The following is a 26,173-nucleotide window of genomic DNA, read 5'->3' as shown; positions in this document are numbered from 1 at the left end:
GGGATGGAGAAACCAGAAAAAGGATGAGAAAAATAGATAAAGGTTATGCCTGAATTTGACATATTAAAAAGCTCTTAAACTTTGTCGAGAAATAAACGAGCTGCCAGTGAATAAAAAAAAAACAAAAAAAACCTTGTTGGATGTAAAAAAGAAACAATAATTCATGATCTTCCCTGAGTGACACGTTACATCTGTATCTCAGTGTCAGCTACAGCTTCATCCTGTTGAGAAATGTTTAACTTCGCCTGAGAAAAGTGTGTCCGAACCTGATCGCAAGTATAAAACTTATCCACAATACTTAATTATTAGTGCCTCTAGTAGCCCTTTACAATACTGATAACTGCTACTGTCATTAATTAAATGATCAGTAAGATCTATCCCCCCAAAAAAAGCAAATTCAATAGTCTTCAATCTGAAACCCGAATCTCAAATACGGACCTGAAGCCGTAAGATAATCAGACGTAGTCATAGTTGTATCAGCTAGTGTTCAGTAATCTTATTCAGGCATGAAAAAAAACACAAGAACGACACTTGTTGTTCACACTGCCGTCACGAGGGAGAAGCATGGAAACATGGAAAGGTCGTGTGTGACGCATTTCTGGAGGTCTGTGCGGACAGAGACGTGCAGACGTCCAAATGTCCTCTCGTAAAGGAAATATTGTCAATTTCTGCCCAATAATATCTTTATTTGCTTTTATTATCCACCTTTTATTCTGAAGTAGAAAACCGTTAAAAGTACAAAGACTGTGTTTTTCTGATTATCATTTCTTTGATATCCTAAACAAAACAGGAACTTGAATCACCAGAAAACACAATATTTGCTTCTATAGATTTAGAGGAACAATAATCTGATGATACAAGAACTTTACTGCTGTGTTGAACATATATGATCCTTTACTGCGTTTGGATACAAATGCAGCTGTTGCATCCAAGAGTGAATGAATGAAATATATTGAATCAGCATGTTGGGGCAGTAAAGGTCACTAAAAACAAAAAAAAAGCTACAAACTCTCACCTTTACTGCATTTGAGAAACTCCAGAAATGGCAAATCAGGAAAAAAAAAACAAAAAAAAGAGGCATGATGTCTTTCTTGATCCCTCTATTTCGTCGTATCTTCCTTTATTTTTTTTCCATCTCTGCGTCTGGAAACAGAGATGCACTTCTGTTCACTCTGTTACACAACTCCCTCGTGTGTGTGTGTGTGTGTGTGTGTGTGTGTATGTGTGTGTGTGTGTGTTTGTATCTGTGTGTTAAGGTCAAATGCACTTGGCTGGTCACTGTGGTCTTGGATGAGAGATAGAAAAAGCTGTTTTAACAAACTCGCCAATTCGCTGCTGGAGAAAATCACAATCTGGTCTGCATCACACACACATACAAACACACACACACACACACATACACACACACACACACACACGACTGTAAACATACCAACATGCAAACAAGTGTTAAGATATTTCTCCATTGCCGTACACACACACACACATATGAACTTATATGCACAAACCGATAGAAATGCAAAGACGTGCATGTATGAATCCACACATCCTAGAGAAAAATGCACACACACACACACACACACATCTTAGTGGTGGTCAAAGCCAAAGGTTTTGATGTAGAATCCCACAGATTATTGCTAACATATCTGTTTGTTTATGCATGGGGACTTTTGCAGCGTTCCACATGCATTCATCCACATCAAGAAGCCCCGGAGCTCGAAGCAGCCTCGCTCTGGCTCCATCCGAGCCGTTTCATTGGACTCCGTCGCCGCCGTGCCCCGCGGCTGCCCTGCTTTTTTTTTTTTTATGAGACACACATCCATGCATCCGATCCCACTTTTGCTTATGACAAACATAATCCCAAACATACCGGTGGGGGGGGGGGAGGGGGGGGGGGTTTCGAAAGGGCACGCATGAAGAACCGCAAAAGATTGGTGGCGATCCAAAAGATGTTTTAAAAAGAAGGAGACGAGCTCAGGTATCACACAGATGAGAGAGAGTGAGTGGGGTTTTATGGAAATAAAAGCTGCTCCTCTGATTTCATAAATGGTGCTGCTGATGATGTATTGTATAACATAATGTTATGCCAGCTCTGGAGTCAGAGGACATTGTTTTTCCCAGGCTTTGCAGATGGTAGAGTTTAGTGTAAAATTGTCCTTTTTTCTGAGGTGAATCTCAGCTTTTATATAACTGTTCAGCCAAAAGAAATTTTTCCTTACCTTCCAGACTGCTGTCTAACTTGAAAATTCAGTTTGTGGAGACATTACTTGAGAAAATTGATCCATCATGGTGAGCATTTGTCATTTTCACTTTTGTTTTTTGCCTCCCGACGACCTGATACATTTGAGATTTTGGCTGTCAAACGACATTTTATCAAACGAGGACAAACTGACAGAACTGCACATAATTTTCTGTTTTATTGAAATGTTCATTTGTTTGTCAAACTGCTCATCGATGCAAAGCTCTGCGGAGCCAACTCTCAAACCTCAAAAAAGTATTCTCATTTCTTATTTTCAGTGTGGTCCCCTCGGTGATGAGCATGTAAGTTTGGAAAAGCAATAAAAGTGAAGAAATCAAAGCTTAAAGGCTTTTTCTCCATCTAGAGAAACAAGTGACCAATCAGAGCTTAGCAGGCAGGGTAAAAGCTGACATCATTGTCCTGAATAGCTAGCTGTCCACTTAATGTAGCTACACTTATGAAAAAACAGCAACAGAGAAACAGTGACAAGCCCTGATAGTTATAAGTCAACTCACAAAAATACAAATCCATGCCAACTACAAATTATATTAGTGGGACAGATATGTCACTCACTACGGATCAGTTACGGTCAAACAAAACAATATGATGACTGGTGAAGTATGAATGATTTGCAGTACAGATTTGCAAAAAGAAAAAGCAGCTGAACCACTGACTGTATATAAAGGAAGCAGTGAGGAAGGTGTGACATCACACATTGGTTTTCATTGGAGCCGGTTTGAAGCCCAGCGTTGCAGGAAGTGAACACCTGAAAAAGGTTTTGGCAGCATAACTTTAATCAAGAGCTTCTACTGTTGAACATTATTAGCTAAATGTGCAAAAAAAACTTTAAGCATGCTACTTTCCAGCAGAAAACCTTCTGTACTATTCTGATTTATTGATAAATTGGTGTGATTTGAGATCAAGCGACCAATCAGAGTTTAGTAGGCAGGGTAAAAGCTGACATCATTGTCCTGAATAGCTAGCTTGCTACTGACTGTAGCTACACTCATGAAAAAAAAAACAGCAACAGAGAAACAGTGACAAGCCCTGATAGTTGTAAGTCAACTCACAAAAATACAAATCCATGCCAACTACAAATTATATTAGTGGGACGGATGTGTCACTCACTACGGATCAGTTATGGTCAAACAAAACAATATGATGACTGGTGATGTATGAATGATTGCAAAGAGAAAAAGCAGCTGAACCACAGACTGTATATAAGGAACGCAGCGAGGAAGGTGTGACATCACACATTGGTTTTCATTGGAGCCGGTTTGAAGCCCAGAGTTGCAGGAAGCGAACACCTGAGAAAGGTTTTGGCAGCATAACTTTAATCTACTGTTGAACATTATTAGCTAAATGTGTAAAAAAACTTTAAGCATGCTACTCACCAGCAGAAGACCTTCTGTACTATTCTGATTTATTGATAAATTGGTGTGATTTGGGATCAAGCGACCAATCAGAGCTTAGCAGGCAGGGTAAAAGCTGACATCATTGTCCTGAATAGCTAACTGTCCATTAACTGTAGCTACACTCATGAAAAAAACAGCAACAGAGAAACAGTGACAAGCCCTGATAGTTGCAAGTCAACTCAGAAAAATATAAATCCATGCCAACTACAAATTATATTAGTGGGACGGATATGTCACTCACTACGGATCAGTTATGGTCAAACAAAACAATATGATGACTGGTGAAGTATGAATGATTTGCAAAGAGAAAAAGCAGCTGAACCACAGACTGTATATAAAGGAAACACAGCGACGTCAAGCCCAGAGTTGCAGGAAGTGAACACCTGAAAAAGGTTTTTTGCAGCATTACTTTAATCAAGAGCTTCTACTGTTGAACATTATTAGCTAAATGTGTAAGAAAAACATTGCATTAGTCCTTTAAGCATGCTACTCTCCAGCAGAATACCTTCTGTGCTATTCTGATTTATTGATAAATTGGTGTGATTTGAGATCAAGCCACCGGAGAAACAGAGACAGATTGGGATTTGAGCTTTTGAGACTCTGCTGTGAATCCCATTGGTCCAGGAGGAAAGTAAGCACAGAAATCTGATTAGCCGATGACGGCCGATGGCTGCGAATAATGCTCAGATGCTGCCAACTTTGACATGCTTGCTCGGTGCCCACATATGGGCCGAATTTTCCCGCTCACTGAGCTCTGAAGGAAACGAACAGACTTCTGCTGACTTGTCAATTGTGTTTCTCGCACTGCTAACAGGATCAGATTTCCTCGCCAACGCCACCTCAGAGACTGTTTCTCATAAAACACCAGCGCCCCCACCAAAACCAGCATTCCGCCCTCCCTGCGTAGGAATTCACCAGAAGCTCCTCTTCGAAGTCATGGTAGCCAAAATAATGGGCAACCCAGCCTGCATGACATTTTTAATAAATCAGCCAAAGCACGAAATATTACAAGCCACATCTGTGTTGGGATGTGTTGGTAACTTCTGCAGCGGCTACATCTGTGTTTCCTCCTCGTTCTGGTAAACAGTGCAGCGCTGCAGGACCTCTGTGACAGCCTGGAGGTTTGGAGGAGAGAGGCAGGACCGCGGCGCTGCTGTGACAGGCAGGGAGGCCTCTCGTCTGGGCCTCAGCACCACGCCAGGACCCCCCCCCTCCTCCTCCTCCTCTCCTCTACCCCTGGAGCTCAAACATGCACCCTCACATAAATGCACACACACAAATGCACACATACCATGTCTGCAAAAGGCTTCTTGCCCTGAAGCTACTGGGCCCCCTTAACATGCAGGTAACTGCAGTATGGGCATGTTGTGGGTACCAGCTGGTTTCAATGTGTGAGGAGCACCAGGGTCGGTCTTAACGAGTTCGCTCATGTCTTCTTCCATCCTTCATTAACACGCCGTCCTTCCTTTCTCTTTATTTTTTACCCAGACCAAATTGTTAAATAAATACACAGACGTTTAATGGTTTGTTTTAACCTGCTGGGACGCCAGATGGGCAGGATTTTGAGAAGACGTTACAACAAACGCCGTAATATATTCAAGTATGACGATGAGAGAACTGTGGATTATATAATTAAGTTGTCGTCAGGTTGTAATATTTGAAATCTGAGCTTCTTAAAGCTGCAAGTGTAGCGGAGTGAGAGGTGTTACTCGTAGCGATTATCATAATTATCGCTTTATAGCGTATTTTACTGAAGAGTTTTAATTTTTCAGGCTTTCAACTTTATTGTTTTGCTTCACAGCTTCGCAGCTCTCTGTCGTCCATGTTGTTCCACAGCAGGCAGATGTTTTCAGCCTAAAAGCTCTTTAAAACTTATTACACGCTACCTGTCCAGCACCAAATGGTAGACAGACAAAGATAATGACTAGCTGGTGAACACAGTGGAGCAATTTAGCCAGATTTTTTTTTTTTTTTTGCAGGAGTTGGTGGAGACAAAGAAGCTGGAAGCTAAAAAAAAAAAAAAAGAAGTGAATATTGGACTTTAAGGCGCCACAAACACTTATGAGTGTTACTCCGTCTGTGCAGGATGTGTGAATGACAACTGCATGATAACAAGTTCACAGCTTGTTTCTGTTGCCCCCCCGAAAAATAGCCAAAAAGACATTTTATTGCAGGTTTAAAGGATTGAAATCGAACTGGATTGTTTCTGGATTGAATCAGAATAACTGCACATGTAGCCTGAAATAATTCAAATTGAACCTGACCAGAAACCCTCCTATGATAACAACAATATAAATAGTAAACTTACTGTAAATATGAAGACATAAGACAGTCATTAATATATAAAAATGTGATTATTTGATGTGTGTGTGTGTGTGTGTGTGTTATACTGTGGCCTGTTTTAAGACACACACATTAAAATGGCTTTGAGCTCGGAGCACAATGTTGGTCTGCTTCAAGGTGGGACCATAAAACATGAAAACACACACACACACACACACACACACACACACACACACACACAGACGTGGTGGTGAATCAGTCTCTTAAATACCATACTGTTGTGTGTTTGTTTTATAAGACTGTGTGTGTATGTGTGTGTGTGTGTGTGCGCTCTGCATACAGTAGCTGGTTTGTCCGTTCCTCTGTAATGTTTACAGCTCTGCTATAATTACAGGGAATTATGTTAATTACACACTATTAGTCTATATATATATTATACACAAACATAACACACACACACTCGCTGCTCTCCGTCTCTCACCCGCAAATATTAACTCTTATTTTAACCGTGTTGTTGTTACAGACAGTTATTGTGCAGCAGTGAGAAGAAAAAAAAATGTCATGGAGAGTCAAAAAACACTCAAAAGACACCTTTTATGAACTTTATTTCATATTTGGATGAGAACCTCGACTCTCAGACGACTTTCAGACACAGTGAGATGAACCGAATGTGAGTTCTGCACCTGTAGGAGCGACTCACCTTTGTTCCTGGTTTCTCCACTAGAGGGAGCTGGAGGTCTGACTGCAGAGAGGAAAGGAAGCTTGTTAAAATGTGGGTAAGAGATTTAATATACCTGTTATGATGTGTGTATTGCTCTGTATACTAATATAGTGATTTCCTGTAGTCACATAAAGGCAAAAAGTCCTTTTATTTTGAAAGACATGATGCAAATAATGATCTCAAGGAGTAAAAGCTTTGAAAAGCTGTCGTATCTGCATGCAGCATGTTGTCTTGTAGGTGTCAGAAACACTAGATATCAATGTTTCTGGTGGTTTATATAAGACAGACTGTGTGTGACAGCAGCTGTGGACTTTTGTTGGATGTCGTCACTTGTCGGCAAAAGTTGAATCCAAGTCGCTGGACGGGAGTTTTGACTGTGTGCAAAACAAAAAAAGCTGTAAAATTCTCTTTAAAAAGATACTATTACTGATATTTCCCTGACATCCTGATCTCCTGGAGGTACAGTTGATTTTTTAAGTGAAATTTTCTGTTAGTTGAGTGTTTAGTCTGATGTTTGCCACCTTTTATTGTCTGACCCCATAGTCCTATCACATGTTCAGAAACTTGATGTTATTTATTACTATTAATCCTATAAAAGCAAATATAGTTACAATAATTGATATAAGGTGCATTTCAATCCACTTGTCTTTATTAGTATTTTCAATTTGTGCACAAAAAACACCTCATATTTGAGAAATCTTGCAAAATCACAAAAGTTTTTACATTTGGTTGAGATGGAAAAAGTCGGCGTGTCGATAAAAGCAAAATACGACAGGAAACAGATTTAGTGATTAAATCATGGCGTTCATGCATCATGTGACTGAAACGTCCAGTGAGGAGACAAAAAAAGAGTCGCATCAGATGTGTGTGCAGTGACGAGGAGACTGTAACGCTCCTTAAATTCATACATGAAACAAACAGAAACGTCTTCTGAAATGATTTAATGGTCCCACCAGCTGTTTATTATGATGAACCAACTTCAAATCTTCACAAAACAGACATTTATTTAAATTTTCTTTTGCTGATATTCTGCAAATTCTGCTAAAATTTGCACTAAATTTGCTTTAAGTGATTCTGAAACTGTCGTGTTTAAACTTGCCGTTTTTTTTTCAGCAGGTTTGGTCTCGTTAGCGTTCGTACTACGACCTCTTGGAGTGACAGAAGCTGATCCATTTATCCGTCACTTCCAGCTTCACATCTGGTTGAGAATCACTGCTTTATCATATAAACGTCCTTCCATTACAGTAACATATTCTTATTTGCAATATTTCCACCTAAATCCTGACTTTGGCCCGATCCTGACGTCCAGCCTGCAGCCAAAACACCCAAAAACTGCAGCAGAATGATTCATAGCGGGATTTCCCACCAACTTTTGGAATAACAGACTCTTGACCTTTGACCTCCACTTTATCTGTTACTCTAACTGTCAAACTGAAACTTCCGACTCACTGCTGTAAGTCGTTGCTCTAAACAAACGCATAAAAGCGAAACTCCGGAGTTTCAATGAGAAAGATTTCCCATCGTCTGTTCGTTTACAGGCAGAGAGAGAGAGAGAGAGAGAGAGAGAGAGAGAGAGAGAGAGAGAGAGAGAGACCTGAGCTGTAGTGGAGCCAGCGTTACAGGGTTACAGCCCCGATAAGGCTGACAGAGTCTGAACGTAATGACGGGGCATTACAGACTGCTGATAGCATTGACAAGTGCTAATAGGGAGGAGGAGGACGAAGGAGGAGGAGGAGGAGGAGGAGGAGGAGGGGAGTGATTGGAAGGATAAGAGGAGGAAGAAAGGTCAGGAACGGGTGAAGTGGAGTCTGTCAAGGTTTTTTTTTTTAAAACAAATCTAGAGGAAAGAGAAAGTGATTTTGTTTGAAACATGCTGTGTCTTCGTCAAAATGAAAATATTTGTGCGAGCGGAGAAAAAATAAATATGTTTAAATTATAATCAGGGAAGCATAAGGAAGCGCTTTCACTAAATGGATATTTCGGGGGGAAAAATGAAAGTTTTGTTGTATCGTTTACATGTTATCGAGCTGAAACGAGCTGATTAATCAATCAGCGGGTCGACAGACGATTAATCAACAACAGTTTTGACGATCAGTTAAACGTCTCGCATCGTTTATGGAGGGAAAAACTAAATTAAATAGATTTTAGACTCTTGTTGGGACAAAACAACCGGATTAAACATTCAATCAAAAACCAAAAAAAAAAAAAAAAGAGTCATAAAGAGATGAATCCATATTGAAAATAATTATTAGCTGCAGCCAAAGTAGTGAAAAATACTTTATAACCATTAATTCTCTCGCTTTTTTCCCCTCCTGTCCTCCCGCTGAACCCTCACTCTTTTCCAACATCCATCTATCTTACTCCATCCCTCTCTCTCTCTCTCTCCTTCTCTCTCTGTCTCTCTCTCTCTTTTGTTTTTCTTTTTCACACCCGCAAACCGTTAAGCCAGACAAACCCCTCTGTGAGGAATCTGCAAACTCACACAGACACACACACACATACACATTAACACACACACACACACACACACGCAGACGAGGAAAAAAAAAAACCCATGTGTAACAGGTGTCTGCACACACTTATAAAAACAACAAAGAATTTTCACCAGAATGTTTGTATTGAAAGGGTTGGCAATCGATCAAGCGGGGCGTGGCTGCTGACACCGAGGGTGACGCACACACACACACACACACACACACACACACACACACATACGACGGAGTGTTTTCACAGGGTTAATTTGAGGAGGAAATGGCGAAAAATGTAGTAGACTGGCTAATGAGAGAAGTGAGTCAATCTCCCGTTCGCACACCTGATTGTAAGGCCACACACGTGCTTATATACACACACTCGCAATCAAACAATCAACCGACCGTTGCAGAATAACATTTCTGTGCAGTTTGACATCAAATGAACCACTTTTTCCTCCCTGATATTGAAGGTTTTCACAGGTGAAATACATATTTTTTCCCCGATTTCTTCGTTAAAACGTCTTTAACGTCATTTGAATACATACAAAATACCTGCACTCCTCTTTTTACTCTCTCTTTCTCCTTTTCTTCCCCCCCTCTGAGGTAAACAAAACCTTCTCATTTGTGCGCTATCAGTGAAAGTCCATCCCGCCGTCGTCCCCGGAGACGGAGGGAGTGAATGGGGATGAGAGGGGGAACGGTGACAGACAAGAGAAGCTGTGTCATTCCTCCTCATCAGCCTGTGTGTGTGTGTGTGTGTGTGTGTGTGTGTGTGAGTTTGTTTGCTCGCTTTAGGTGTGTGCAGGTATGTATTTTTTTACTGTGTGTGTGTGTGTGTGTGTGTGTGTGTGTGTTCATTTACACTCCACACATTCCTCCTCACTAACCAGATCCCCGGTCCAGACCGCCAGAGAGGCCCACCTCACTGCCTGGCGCGTCCCAGGAGAGGCGCTCTGACCGGGGCAAAGGGAGAGGGGCACAGTAGGTGTGGGTGTGTGTGTGTGTGTGTGTGTGTGTGTGTGTGTGTGGACGGGTAGGAGGGGGAGGAGGAGGAGGAGGAGGGAGGGAGGGAGTCGGCCTGGAGCTTCCCACTCAGCAGAAAGAATAGGAGAGGAAGGTGAAAAGGAGGGCATGGTGAACAGATTACAAAGACTTCACCTCTAATTTGTCCCTTATTTTTTAATTCAAATGACCTTTATTAGTATTTTTTGCAGTTTAGCATTAAATATAAGGCCTGACTATCAATATAAACAGTGATTTAGCATATTTCTTTCACTTTCTTGTATTAATACTAAACAAATATTTGTTGTTTCGTCTGTAAACAAGGAATGATGAGCAACACACATCTATATAAACCCTTAAATATAATGTAGGATGAACTACCGCTGTATTATAATCAATTAGTGTGATATTAATTAACTGCACTTATCGATATTGTTATTTTAACAATGGATCAAACGACTATATGAACTGTGTCACTCAGCATCTGCAGACAATCATCATCAACTCTTCAGCTGTGCAAAGCTTTTTAGACTTTTTTATTCATTGATTTGTTTGTTCAATGACAAATTTACTGTTTTGGTTGAGTCTCCTGGCTCTCATCAACCCTATTTCCAGCTGCAGCTGCAGTTTTCGGTAAAAACGCTCAGACAAACCCACAATCCAGTAACTGTCTAGCGCCAAACAGAGGGTGGATAAAGTTAACGACAAGCTGGTGAATAAAGTGTAATTCGTAGAACTTAAAGTGACTTTTTTTTTTTTTTTTCCCTCCGGAGTTGTTAGAGATCCAAACAGCTACCAGAACAATCGATGGCGGAGAGAAACTCCAATGGGATGCTAATGTTCCTTCACGTTTGCTAACACGTTCACCATAACAACTTTTTATTTAAGCGGTAAATCCTCAGTGAGATTAAAAATATCTTTTTCAAGAGTGTCCCGGCCAAGATAGACTACAACAAAGAGTACATAGTACGTTTGCCAAAGTACATCACAATATCAGAATGAAACACTGCAGTTATAAATCTTAAAACAACCCAATAGCTGTCTAAATCCCCAAAAGTGGAATAAAACTAAACGGACCAATCCAAAACAATTACTCAATGACACTAACACATTTTAAAATGCCCCAAAAAACATCAGCAACCAGATGACAGAGCAGACAGATTGTGCAGCAGTGACTATAAATTCATGAAAGGAAACCAAATTTGGTAATTTTAGATCAAGTTGCAAGCTGAAAGGTGCAGCATACATAAAAGTTCTTTTTACCTAATTCAGTGCTGACTTGTGCGGGAAACGTTAAATATGAGTCCCGTGGTGATATTATGTGTTTTCAGCTTGTTCCACCGCCTCCAAAGTCCCTAAATCAATCAATCAATGCAGCTAAAAATCAATTAAGGTTAGTTTATATGTGCATTATGTCTTCTTTTCTGTCTGATATCTTGGTTTTTTTGTTCTATTAGATCAAACGTGTAATATAACAAAGACAATATTGTACTTTTCAGGTTGGTTTTATTGAATGTTGATGTTATAAATGTAAAGTTGAGGGTTTAAACGATGTCAAATATGGGCGTAAACGAGCATATGTACATTTTTGATATAAGACAGACACTAATATGGTTAATTACATGTTGTTTTTCATTTAGATGTTACATAAAGCATCGTTTTAGGACAAGATAAACACCTTTTTTCAGTTTTTTCCTTTTCTTTTTTGTTGTATTTTCTTCTTAAATAGAGCAGAGGTCATCAGTATAAGCCTCTTGACCTCTTCTGTCACATCTGTTTTATTTCTATTATCTGCTGTTTTTTATATATATATATGCAAATTTAAAAAAAAAATCAATTTAGAAATAAGAAAGGAAGTCATAAAAAAACAAATGAAAGATAAATTAATGGACTAAATAGACTTGCGATGAAAAGCAGCAATTTGTTTCTGGTGCCCGGCATATTTTTCGATTAACACCAAGAATGCAAATAAATACCATGTGCAGCTGAAGCAAAGAGTACAAACCGCAACGAATAAAAGAATCAAGACAACAAATGAAGGGGAAAAACAGGGTCGCAGTTCAGACCTAAATGAAGTGAAAGAAGCGAAGAAAAAGCCAGTAAAAACGGCTTTTGGAAAATGAAAAGCAGGGGCAAATGAAAAATGGAAATCAGGAGGAGGAGGAGGAGGAGGAGGAGGAGGAAGAGGAGGAAGAGGAGGGGGGGGAGAGGAAAATTCACACATCTTTAGATTCTCCTGTGTACACTCGAGGGATGAGCACGACCTCGGGGTAGTTTCGACATTATTTTTCCGTTTTTTTTTCTCTCTCTGTCTTCCAGTGTCTTTCTCTCTCTTCCTCTTTTTTCCTTTTTCTCTCACTCCTGTCCATGTTGCATCAGGCGGGCCAACCTTCCGCTGAACCCTGAGCAGTCTGTTTCCCATACACACAGCGCTACCTGAGGGACGACCCTGTGTATGTGTGTGTGTGTATATATGTGTGTGTGTGTGTGTGTTGGTGTGGACGTTATGCCAAAAGAGCCTGAGTCACCTCGTCTTGTGAAACTGTGAATGAATGGATGGGTGGAAAACAGAGCAGAAGAAGAGGGGGATGATAGGCGTCAGGGGTCTGAGAAACTTGTCTGTCTCGGACACACACACACACACATTTACACACACACACACACACACACACACACACACACTGGTCCTCCAGCCCTCAATTGAGCACCGAGAGATAAACCTGCTCTTTCCCTTATCTGGAAAAAAAAAAAAAAGAAGAGGAAAAAGAAGAGGGGATTCTCTTACAGCGAGGAGACAGTTTTTATCTCCTAACCACCCCTCTTTAAGCCCCTCTCTCTCTCTCTCTCTCTCTCTCTCTCTCTCTCCTGTCTCTCCCTCTATCTCTCTCTATCGCTCTCTCTCTCTTTCTCCCAGCGTTGTTCTTGGCCTCTCTGGTTACTGTTAAAAGGGCGAAAGAAAGGGCAGAGAGAAAGGGAGGGAAGGGAACCATGAAGGAGGACAATGAGACCACTTAAAATGCCCAAAAGGAGGTCCTGTGTGTAAGCGTGTTTACCCCCCTCCCCTCCCTTCCCTCCTCCCTCCTCCTCCTCCCCTCCTCTCCCGCCCCCCCCCGACACTCACCCTCAGCCCATCTTCCTCTTTTCAGCGCTTCTCTTCTCGCCTCTCGTCTTTGTGCTTGTTGATTTCTTCCTGGAATCGCTGATTGTTTTAAAAGTCAAACAACAGCTGAACGTCTCATTTAAAGACAAAAGTGACCTTTCGAGGGGTCTCGTCATCGCTGGCCCGCCATCTGAAAAAGACTGAGCTCGCTGCGTCGTTAAAGGGCGTTGACCGAAATCAATCAACGCGATTGGATGAGCCTCGAAAAAAGTTCTGACAGATTCTTGCTGTGTGATTGTTGAATGTTGGTGCAAAATGATACTGTGGATTATTTCTGAGGGAAACTTTTTAGATCACTTTTTCAAACTTTAAAGCTGCATTTGTTTATTTTTAGCCACCAGGGGGCAGCAGAAACAAGCAGTAAACACATCATTGACATATTAACACCTCTAAAGCTGCAACGATTAGTCGATTAATCGATTAGTTGATCAACAGAACATTCATTGCCAACTGTTTTGCTAATTTTTTTTTAAGAAGAAATGCACAGATTCTCTTCTGCCAGCTTCTCAAATGTGAATATTTTCTGGTTTCTTCAGTCTTTCACAGTCGTAAACTGAATATTTTGGGTTGTGGACTGTTGGTTGAAGCAAAACAAGACATTCTAGGTTGCATCTTTGGGATTTGGGAAACAGTGGTCGACATTTTGCACTGTAATCTGACAATTTATAAACCAAACGACTAATTGATTGAGAAAATAATCAACAGATTAATCTGTAATAGAAAAATAGTTGTTAGTTGCAGCTCTAATCACCTCATGAAGTTGAATGTGTGAATGGTGAATGTGTTCTTGCAGACACAGAGCAACATTCATTCAGAGTCATTGGATACAGACATTAACTATATCACTTTGGGAGATAAAGTAAGAGTGTAGCTCTGGTGGAGTCTTTAATGGTATTATACACCAATTATTTGTAGCTTTTCATCAAAATTTAACCTTCAGGAGTGTTGAAGCGAACTATAGAGATCCAAAGTCATGACGTCCAGATTAGCCTCTGTTCCTCTAGCTTCTGTTACTCAACGCAATCTCTCATTCAGCGTCTGTCTTTCTGAAAAAATAAAGCATGTTCCTAGAGTTTACTTTCCATATTCTAAGACAACTCAGCTCCACTACAGCAGATTACTTTGTGAGCACAGAAAAAACTACAAGCTTTCGTCGTCTTTCGTCATTGTAACTTGATTTCGTCCATAAAACTACCCAACGACTTCTTCTACAGTCATTCTTTAACTCTCCAGTTGTAATTACAACCGTCTAAACATTTGTACATTGTTTGCTTCTCATGTCTGAAGTAGCCTCTTTTGTCAAGCCGTGATGTTTAGCCTGCAAACATCTAGAGCTTCTGGGAAACTGTTTGTTAAAGGCTGCTAAAACCATTAATATCAACTAAACAATGATATTAGATGGTTTGTCAAAGAACTACTGTCCACATGACATACTGTCTGTTTCAAGGCTGGATTATTAGTTATTCGCATAGTTACATTTCATTGGGATTTTCAGTAGCTTCAGTAGGTTTTCATTACTTCTGGACGTTTCAGTTTCACTTTGGCTCCCTTATAGGAATGAAAAATGCGACCTTTTTAATGCTAGACTACTAAATCTTCCATGTGTTTGCAGCAGGAACGCTGGATGGAACTTTCTTAAGCCATTGTGGCTGAGACGCCCGCAAGGAACCAAAAAAAGTAACCATGGTTAACTAGCTCTTTGCTTACCACAGCAGCTGGCGAGAAAGCCAGAAAGAGCTCAGCTTGCCAAACTTTAAGGGAAATTTTGGTGTTTTTGACCAATCAGGGCGCAGAGCTAAAAGTTGCCTGCCATATAAATCTGAACAATCAATGTTGTAGAAGCATGTTTATGGCTTCTTATATGGACCTTAAATTGGCTGTGCATGGTGAAACGCTCGAGCCGCCATGCTGGAGTCTCCGTGTTCGTTACAGTATGTGTGTCCGTCTGCGTGTAGCTTTATATTTCAAGAATTTAGCTAATATTTTTCATGCTTCAGACTTAGAGAAATGTGTGTGTTTGTGTGCGTGTTTAAGTCCATTCATGTGTGTGTTTTTTGGTGTGTGTGTGTGTGTGCAAAAGGTCCCCTGCCATGTACAGTAAAGGCAGCTCCCAGAGCCCACTAATGATCCCCTCAAGGCTTAATGGTGCCAGTTAACACGAACACATGTCTGAGGTCACACACACACACGCACACACTAACACACACACACACACTGCACGCCCTCAGGGGCACCGGAACACCAAATCCTGCTAATACACATTCCAACATACAGCAACATTCAAAACAGGTCAAAGGTCACAGCCGTTGGCACCTTGTATAGGGTTTTACAACCACACACACACACACACACACACAGACACACACACACCAACACACACACACAGAAACTGACACTTTTTACCTTCTTAATCTCTCACTTCTATATATTTCCCCCTTTCAGCTCTTTCATTTCCTTTATTTTCCTCTACTGTTCTTGCTCTCACTCCACACACACACACACACACACACACACACACATTCAGACACACACACACATACCTGTAAGGTCTTTTTTTTTTTTTTTAATAGCAGTGTGTGTTGTCAGTAGTGTGTCCAGGCCAGTGTTTTACAGTTCTGTTCCCATGGCTTTACCGTCACAGAACAGACCCGCGGGCCAAATCCGGTGGCTGCCGCGCCGCGCCGCCGTGCGATGCCATGGAAAAAATCGCTCCGCCGCTTCCTCTGAGCTCGAGGAAAACAAGGAGCCGGCGGCGGCAGCAGCAGCAGCAGCAGCAGCAGCAGCTCCGGACAAGGCTAAAGGATCATACCCGTGTTTTTAAAAGTGAGGTTTTTACTCCTCTTTTCCTTTCCCTCCTGCTGGTTTCTGGCTAAAAAAAAAAAAGGTTGAACTTGTCACAGACGTCTTATCTGTAAGGTTTTGTTGCTCCGTAATGTGACACTACTTCTGCCTTTGTCACTGACAGATGCTGGATCGTTTCTTGCGAGGAAAGTCTTTTAATGGTAACCATATCAGACGGAGCTTGAAAATCACATGAAAAATATACACAACCTCGATCCAGTCACTTCATTGTCAACCAGCTGCAGGTATTGTAAGGGTTTTGGATGACATACAAACCTTTCTTGGCTGCAAACTCACACATTTATGCTAAAACACCACATTGATATTGGGTGCACTGTTGGTATTTACAGTCTGCTTCCTGTCAACTAGCCGACACCTGCAGGAAGAAATGAAGTCTCCTTCATAAAATAGTCCCTCAAAAACACGCCGACTGACAAACTTTATTGTCAAATCCATCCGTGAGTGCACACAGATCTTTGCTGCTGCCGTCAGAGCTCATCATGGTTCAACTTTTTCACCTTGTGACCATGGCAACCACAGGAGTTTCCTGAATTACTTCACTATTACAAATTACAACATAAAGTTACAATGTTTTTGGACACAATTTATAATGTAAATTGTGTCTGATTGTGAAATTAAAGCGTTTAAATGTAGAAAAAAATCATTTTTAATCAAATTTTTATTTAATTTATCATTATAATGTAATTTTATTCAATTTATTTCCTCTAATCCACATCAAACTGCTGCTGCCGTCAGAGTGCGTAATGATTCAACTTTTTCACCTTGTGACCATGGCAACCGCAGGAAATACAGCGAGGGAAACACATTTAGGAATCTGTACCTGAGTTTCCTGAATGATGAACTTCTTCACCAGCAGAGAACAGACAGTCAGATTATCAGGTTTGAGACAATAAACATCGTCGGAGTTCGTAATGGTTCAACTTTTTCACCTTGTGACCATGGCAACCGCAGAAACTATAGCGAGGGAAACACATTTAGGAATCTGTATCCTGAATGATGAACCTTTTTACTAGCAGAGAACAGCAAAATCTGCTCAGTATGTGTTGCTCACTCTTTCACAACCTGCTCTATTTAGCAGTGTGATGAGACTGTACTGGGTTGATAGCAGCCCGTAGCGTACGGCGTACAGGCTGGTAGGATCGGAGTGACCAGGTGCTGCCGATTCAAATTACAGAACATCGATGTTGGCAGGTGGGGGCCGTAATGGCAACGGCTCGCTGTGTGAAAGCACCTTCACAGCTGTATTTTTTTTTGCTAAAAGAAAAAGGGCGAAAACATGATGGAAACAGAGGGAAATGGACTTAAACTCCAAATTATATCCTTCTTTTGATGATATTTCCTTTTTGACCAGAGGGTTGCCAGTTCAAATCCCACATGGCTAGACAGGAAAGGTAAATGAATAAAAATGTCTGCTAGCCCTGAAAACATGTTCTTTATCAAAGACGCTGATTCTCAGACTGGTCATTGACCAACAGTGGAAGACCGCCATTTCCACTGTTAATTTGACATATTAAAAACGGTTTCAAACAGTCAAAACGAGCCAAATATAGAGCTGAAATACAAAAAAAATATGGTCTGAAGAGGCTGAAAGAGACTAAAAGTACCACGAACACAGCTGCTGTATAGAATTACAAAAAGAGGCACTGCATTGGATTATCAAAGCTCTGGAAGATGTTGTAATATCCCCAGTGTGATCAATAAAATGATTCATAATGCTGCTCATGGAGCCGCTTTTATGATTCTCTTTTTCTTTTTTAATAGACTTTCTGCTTCATTGGTCTGTTTATTATGGAAAGTGGCGGGAAATGTACACACACACGCAGTCAAACACACACACACACACACACACATATACAATCACAAATGCACAAACGCACCACTGAAGACTGTCCACACCACCGAGATATTTTGTTATTCGTGGACGTATTACTTCACTATTACAAAATTACAATGTTTTTGGACACAATTCATAATGTAAATTGTGTTTGATTGTGAAATTAAAGCGTTTAAATGTAGAAAATTGCGCACAAAATCATTTTTTAATCAAATTTTTGTGTAATTTATCATTATGATGTCATTGTATTCAATTTATTTCCTCTAATTCACATCAAACTCAACTATCAGCTGTCTAAACTGCAATATTTGGTCAAAGTATAATAAAATGTATGTCAGCATTGGTTAAAAATGTGGTAACAAATGCATAAAAGTGAGGTTATTACTACTACATTACCATTACACTCTTATATATATATATATATATATAACATAAAGGTTTCATTGCATTTTTAACCCACATTACAAACCATTTTATTACACTTTCCAGCAACTATTACATCATCATCAACTGCTACATTTTTATCTGCTATAAATCTTAAAACTCTCGACTACCGGCTGAATAAAACAGCCGCCAAAACCTAGAAGATAATTAGAGCGGATCGAGCATCGCCGTCGGCGTCGGTGTCGCCGTCATCACCGTCGTTCCCACGAGCAACTTTCCGAACCCCCTACGGTGTCTCCTCACTCAGTCGCGCTGTACAGTACAGTAAAGTGTCTCCTCTGGATGAGACGCTGTGAGCTCTTGAAGGGGGGGGGGGGGAATGGAAAAGAATATAGTGAATCTCTATGTTTCGAGCAGATGTGGTGGCGGTTCTGGTTTCTTTTTGTATTTTAAATCAAAACCCTGGAACCTGCAACAAAACGATGGCCTGAACCTTGCGTGAGATATAAAACTCTTAACAACGATTATAAACAATTTAAGAACATATCGCTCTTTTTTGCTTTGAACCCGAGCAGCATATCTGTAACATCATTTTAATTTTTTTTTTTTAAACTTTTCTTACAGATACTACAGATATTAACCCTATTAATTTCACAGATGTCCGGTGTTTCAGTTTCAAGGCGGAAAATCTTTAATATCAAACTCCTGGAACTTGGATCGAGCACTGCGGGGCTATCACTGAGCCCTGGCGTACGCTGTTAAACGATCAATAAAAATACTATTAGGATCATTTCAGCTCACCTTTCCAGAACTGTGATCTCCCCCTTTTTTTTTTTCATGGAGAAAAAAAAAAAAAGAAATATATCAAAGAGTGCACTCTACTATGGAAAGGTGGTTCTCGGAACTTGACTTTTTTTTCTTGCTAGTTCGTGATCACGAGGGAATTCAACTTTCCTGTCACGTTAAATCTTGTTTTGTTTTTTTAAAAAAAAAAAAGACCATGAAAACCTACTGTTTCCCCAACCAGACTGACCTGACTACTGTTTATAAATCCCTGGAAAACAATTGAGGATTCCTATACAAAAAAAAACTTGTTTTTATCACTTTTTCTACGTTTTTATATTTCCAATGGAAGGCAAAGTTGGCTGAACTCTAGTTTTTCTGGAATCTAGTTTTGTCTCAGTAAAGATCTTGAGCCAATCAGACAATAAAAGACTGTGTTGAATTTGGAACATGGAGTTATTTCCTGTGTTGGAAATCTGTATTTTTCCGAGCATCAAGTTGAGACAGACAGATGTGATGAGTTCAAACTTAAAAATGTCACTTTTAAGACTGTCTACATGCGTACTACCCAGTATGCAATGTGTGCGTGGGTTTCATCACGCTTCCGCGTTTTTGGACCAATAGAGCATGCTCAGTAGAGTCCCCCCTCTCTCCGGCTCGTCCAAGACTTCCGCTGTCTGACCTCCGGTTGGTGCCTCGTTCACTTTAATGGGATAAAATAATTTAATCATCCAGCTCTTTTAGACTTTCCAAATGTTATTGGACTGAACGGAGGGGGTTTGTGACGCTCAGAAAAATTTATTAACCGTTTTACAGCCGCTCCTTTTCCAATCATTGTGTGCGGAAAAAATGCATTTTGGCTCGGTGTGCATCACGTGACCGACCCAGAAACTGTAATTACAAGGTTTGGCCACTATGTCAAATTGGCTTCATAGCCCCACAACTTTACTAGGAGCTTTGGTACACACTGGTCATGAAAATGAAAACAGCAACAGCAGCATTTTGTGTGAGGATGGGCAACCAGTTCTAGTTCTTTCAGTTTCTAATTCATCAATATTTTCATATTAACAATGGTTTAAATATGCGTAATCTAAAAAAAGGGTCCAACACAGTGACGGAGCCGCAGTTATCACCTGATTTTGCAGTTCCCTTCAGCTCCATGTGAAGCATTTTAGTGTTATACATAAAATTCAGCTTCACTGCTCTTGTTTCCAGCTGCAGTAGGTTGCCATTTTCATTCATGCTGCTTTGTGTTTGGACGGTAAAGACATGTTCTTACCAATATTAAGGTGTTGCTGGATTGTCCCTACTGATAGTTTTACAAATCTCAAACAGTCTAGCTGCTTTAATTCCATGTTATGTTAACGGTAAGATCTCTGCAGAGATGTGGGTTTTCTGCAAATTCTGCTATTATGATAAAGAGTGAAAGAGCAGGATATGGAGGATACTCGACCTGATGATCTGGCAACCCACAACTTCAAGCTGTACGCATTGTTGACTAGCAGAAGCAGTAGTGGAGTCGGTGAGGTGGAGAATCTTAATCTTGGTTAGCATTTATGGTTTAAATGTTCTAGACGTCACAGAATTGAAAATGACTTAACTGGACAAAACTCATATCATTAGATATTATATTTAATTTCAGGCGTTAGGTGATTTGTGATTGTTGCTCAGACATGTTGTTTAATTAAACATCTGGTCCTTTCTAAAGAACCCAAGTGTCAGTAACAGTTGAGCTAATATTTTCTATTTATGTGAGTGCCATCACTCCACTTTTACATGAGTGGCTCAAGAGCAGAGTTATTACTGAATATGTGTCATTAAGACATGAACGTTATTCATAAGCTACATTAGCTACAGCTTGTCTAATTGATCTGTTTATGACTGTCGGGCATCATTTTATTATGAAAATCTGTCAGCAGCACAGAGACACACAGACAGGTGAGGTCTGATGTCATAATGAAAGATAGGTTGAGGAGTTGAATGAAAAATCATACAAATAGAAGCTTTTTTAAGATGATTTAAAGAAGGTTTGAGCATCACTGTGTTGCCCAAAATGGATTGTTCTGTATGTTTTGGGTTTTTTTTTGCTTTGTACTGTTTGTTGTTGTGCTGTTGTATGTTTTGATTGGGGGGACTACAGATGCAAATTAGCTTTGAGCTAACTCTGGTGCAGTGCATCTGTAATGTTTAAAACTGCACAATATCCCAAATAATAAATCAAATCTACAAATCCACAAACTGAAAGGACAGAATCTCAGATGAGGTTTGAAAACCTTCCAGCAGCGAGTTACAGAGCAGCACGTTAACTACAGGTGTTTACACATTTATTTTATTGTAACATTTATTGTAACAGTCTATGATATGTTATTTTTAAATATTAATTTTGGTCTCAGATTTAGAATTATGTTGTCTATCAATAAACTAATATGTAGAAATCAGAGAAAAAGTCATGACAAGTCAGGAAAGTCAGCAAATGCAAATTCAGTAAAGTAACATTTTGCAGACTCAGGCTCTTTATGTGTGTTTGTGTGCAGACACGTGTCTATGAAAGAGAAAACAGTGATAGAGAGCGAGTGCACGTACACAATTATCTAAGCTGACAAAAAACATCCCAACCAAAGTTAAAACCAAACCTATGACCCTACATGTACGTAGATTGAGAGACAAGTGAAGCATCTATCAGCTAAAGAACAAGATATTTTTCTCAGCAGTCGGTAGAAGACGCGATAAAGTGATAATATGTCAGTGTTGTGTTTACAGCGACCAAAAAATTTCTCTTCTCAACCCAATTTCTCCAATGCATTTCAGTCACATTTGGTCAGTGTTGAGCCACAATACTGCTGGACACATAGAGTAGTTTAGACGACTAAACACACAATTAAAAAGTAAAATAAAAATAAAAATAGGTGAAGCTCAAAAAGACACTTTGATTCATGTTCTATGTGTGTAAAACCTGAGTGAAGCATGAGCTGATATGCTGGAGGTTAATATCTTGAATAAGATGTGGGTGTAAGTGGTGACAAATAAATAAATAAATAAATAAATAAAACACACAAAGTGCAATTTGAGCTGCATTTGGAATACGAATCCAAATTTCACTGGACCCCTAAAACGTGGTTTACAAGTGATCTGAGAGGATTTACATTCCTGATGTTTTTTTGTGCAGATTTCATGAAAAAGTTCCTTCTCGTATGAGAAAAAAAAAAAAAGTTGAACTGGAGCTGCCTGTCTGAACATTGCGTACATGTCCTCGAGCAAGAAACTGAAACCCAAAGAGACTCTAAATCCCTTCTACCTCCACAAACATTGCTCTCTATGTTGCAACGAGGGTTGAAAACCAACACCGCCAAAAGTCAAACTGTGTCAAATTCATTATTTTTATTTTCTGAAAGATCTCTGGATAAATGATAAAGGCAGCTGATGAATATTCAAAGTCCACTTGCTCCTGTGTTACTCTCCGAGGTCGACTGCCAGTATTTTAAGGTCCGTCGTATTTTCGACACAGAACTGGTGGTCCGTTCTTCATCCAGGATTTATATGCGATTCAAAAAACCTGAGTGAAAATAACCAGTATAATATAGATTTCATGCTAACAGAGAAATATGAGGCCAAAGAATCAGACTCTTGGCATCTCAAAGAGCATCCCAAACACGATAAACACCAATCGTGCGTCGCTGTCTCACTGACTGATTTTTACAGCATTTTTGCGCTTCAGATTGCACTTTAAATAACCCAGAAAATCATATGTAGTCTGGTGTGGTGTCACGAGTGAAACCCAAGTCCAGTTTTAGTGGTGGAGGTATTTCTTCTCTTAAGGGGGCTGTCAGGAGGAATGACTTTTTCCCCTCCGAATAACCCTGATATGGAATGGTTTTACCATCAACACTGCAACACTGGGGTTGTATGTATGTGCGTATGTCTATAAGACAGAAAGAAAGAGAGAGAGAGAGAGAAGGGGGGGGGGGGGAGGAATTGATAGAGAGAAAAGAGATACAGGGGTGAATGACAGACCTAGAGCTAGAGAGCAAGTGTGTGTGTGTGGTTTTGTCATTAGTGTTGAAGGGTTATTATGAGTTCCCAGACTGACTGGCCACAGCAGTAACAATGTGCTAATACATGTCTGTCTTTCGTTTCTTTTACTGTATATTTTTCTATTTCCCATTCAAGGTCTATGCATTAACCCTAACCCCTAACCCTAACCCTGGTCCTGACCATAACCATAACCCTAACCCTAACCCTAACCCTGGCCCTAGCCCTGGCCCTGGCCATAACCCTAACCCTAACCCTGGCCCTAGCCATAACCCTAACCCTAACCCTAAAACGTGAACAAACATTATAGATACATGAGTTTGTACTTTAGCTTCCTCATTCAGTGGAGGAAGAAGTATTCAATTCCTTCACTTAAGTAAGAGGAGAAGTAACACGATGTAAAAATACTCTAAAAGGAAATGTTCTGCATTTGAAATTAGACTTAATGACATTAAAGTGTGCTTGAGTTATAAGTTCCATATTGTTCTTACAGTCAACAAATCTCATAAAACATTAAAAGAACAAGTATTGTCTGTGTGTTCAAGGCCTGATAAAGCTCCATTTTATTAAAAACCCATCAAAGACCTCCACTAACTAGGTTTCCATCCAAACGTAGGACAGATTTGAACCAAATTTCCAGAAAATCTGCAAAAGAAATTCAATTTAATCCTTGTTTTCATCATCAAGATGAACAGCTAGTGCTAATTTTCCAGTTGGAGACCATTGAACCATTGCAGAAGAACAACATGCTGCAACTTTTCAACTCTTGAGTGGACATTTACATGCTTCATATACATCATGATTTGTTAAGTCAGTCGCACTTTATTGCATTTTTTTTTTTTTATACGCAACTTGAAAATGCAAATAAAAACAAGTGGAATGGAAACGCACCTACTTTTGCACTGGATGACATGTGCCGTCATTACCATGAACACGGGCAATCTAGTTTATTCTGAGTCGATCCCACATCCCACATCCTGCTGCGGTAAATACCACCAGTGCACGAAATGTGTATTAATCCACAGCTGGAAATAGTCCCCCCCGAGAAATGCACTATTTATTCCTGTTTGAACAATGTTTGCTACGGTGCCCAGCTGCCCAAGCCTTTTTTTTTTTTTTTTTTTAAATGAAACTATATATTTGAGACCTGTTTTTAAAGATTTACGTCATCGGTAGGAACCAGTGGGTTTGGGTCTGAGAGCCGCAGACAATAAGGGGAAGTTGGGAAAGTATTGGGAGACGGATTGTTGGTTTTTATCTTTTTATGGGATTTGTTGAGAATAACAAAAGTTAAGAATAATTCTAGCCTTATCCATTGTGTATAAAAAGCCTCTTTCTGAATCTATATTATTATTGTTGATGCAACATTTAAACAGCGTTTTACTGTTCTAGCTGGTAGAAGTGGAGCTAATTCTAACCACTACTGTATTGTTGGGTTGTTTATTCAAAATCAATGCATTGTATTTACATAAACTGACCATGTTTTGTATATATAATGTTGAATCTACCTAGTAACTATTTACTACAGCTGTCAAATGAATATAATGAAGTAGAAAGTAGCAGAAAATGGGAATAGCTTCCACTCTTGTCCACTCTTAGAGCCACATCTCTCCTTTTCACACTCCAGCTTCTCTCACTTTGCATCATCTGTTCCTCTTAATATCTATTTAGTATCTTTCAATCTTTCCTTTTTAGACTTTGAAATCCCTCTCTCTCTCTCTCTCTCTCTCTGTCTTCCTCTCCCTCAGCCCAGTCTCGGGGTCTCTCTATCGTCTCTGTGAAACAGATTGTGAAAGAAAGGCCACTGGCTCGCTGTTAAAAGGGAATCGCCGGCTGGAAAAGAAACACGGGGAGATCAAGAAAAGAAGGATGGGAGCATTAAAGGAGAGTCACATGGACGGGTCGATGACAGACTGGCCTGAATTATGAAAGAGAAGATGAAATGGGGGGGGATAAAGAGTATGAAAAAAAGGAGAAGAGAATAAGGAAAGGTATAAAGGGAAGGGGGGAGGAGGGAGAAGGAAATTTGGAGGGTTTAGGGAGGTAAGAGAGAGCTGAAAATGGGGAGAAAAGAAAGGGAAGAGAAGAAAGAAAGAAAGGGTTAGAAAGGTTAGCAAGAGGGCAAAACCCCTTTTGAACATGAGAGACTTTTTTGAAGAGTGCTGCCGTGAATCCCATCAGCCAGTAATTCACGCTGATGTGAATTTTATACGCATTTCTGAGGCTAGTTCATTGGCCGAGAAAAATGTCGATTTGGACCAATCCAGGACTTTATATAATGGGGGAGAACAGAATATGTGTGTGTGTGTGTGTGTGTTTTAGGGGGAAAGGGGAGGTGGGGGGTCAGGGAGAGGTTCATATACTCGTAAGTCGACCTTTTCCTCGGCGTCGGCAAATCCTAGAAACCAGAGACGTGCAGTTGCAGAGTTTTGGGCCCACCGTTCGGTGAAACTACCCTCTAATGAAAGGGGCAAGAGCCTGGATCCCCCTAAAGAATTGGAAGTTTCTCCATAGACAGCCATGCATGAGCTGCAAAATACACTCAGAATTTACTGGAAGAAATTGTATGTTCGCACTGTGTTCAGTGTGAAGCTGATGGTTCAACACTTTAGCAGAATTGTAGATCTTACCAATGATGTAGCGGTTTTGGGGTTTTGGCCATCGGTTTTTCTTGCTGAAACAGAGCTTTGGTTCGGATAACAAACTAGATTAAAGGAAGAAATGAATGAAAACACCAACACGATAACTTCACAATCGGTAGTTTTGATCCCGTATTAAACTTGATTTAGCTTCTCATCGTCAGGTATTTTGGGCAAGAGCCTGAAACATCACGATGAGCTTCAAGTATCATGTTAAGACTCCGTTTATTCATATTTTGTTTACACACCGAGCGTGCCAAGTACAAGGTTTAAAGTTTCAATTGACACATTTTCCAAATGCAACAACACGTGAAACTGATTATACTTCAAAGTGTCCACATGGGTGTATTT

At 40.1% G+C, this 26,173-nt stretch overlaps 1 long non-coding RNA gene across 1 annotated transcript; it reads right to left on the bottom strand.

The window, feature by feature from the left end:
- Nucleotides 1-706: 706 nt before the first annotated feature.
- Nucleotides 707-13,522, bottom strand: LOC121889151. Its single transcript, XR_006093450.1, has 3 exons — nucleotides 13,253-13,522; nucleotides 6,638-6,679; nucleotides 707-1,143 (listed from the first exon to the last, which is right to left on the bottom strand). It is a non-coding gene; the product is annotated as an uncharacterized LOC121889151 (long non-coding RNA).
- Between the last annotated feature and the right edge of the window lie 12,651 nt (nucleotides 13,523-26,173).

Source organism: Thunnus maccoyii, chromosome 22 (assembly GCF_910596095.1).
Source record: "Thunnus maccoyii chromosome 22, fThuMac1.1, whole genome shotgun sequence".
NCBI classification, from domain to species: domain Eukaryota; kingdom Metazoa; phylum Chordata; class Actinopteri; order Scombriformes; family Scombridae; genus Thunnus; species Thunnus maccoyii.
This window is presented reverse-complemented; position numbering and strand designations above follow the sequence as displayed.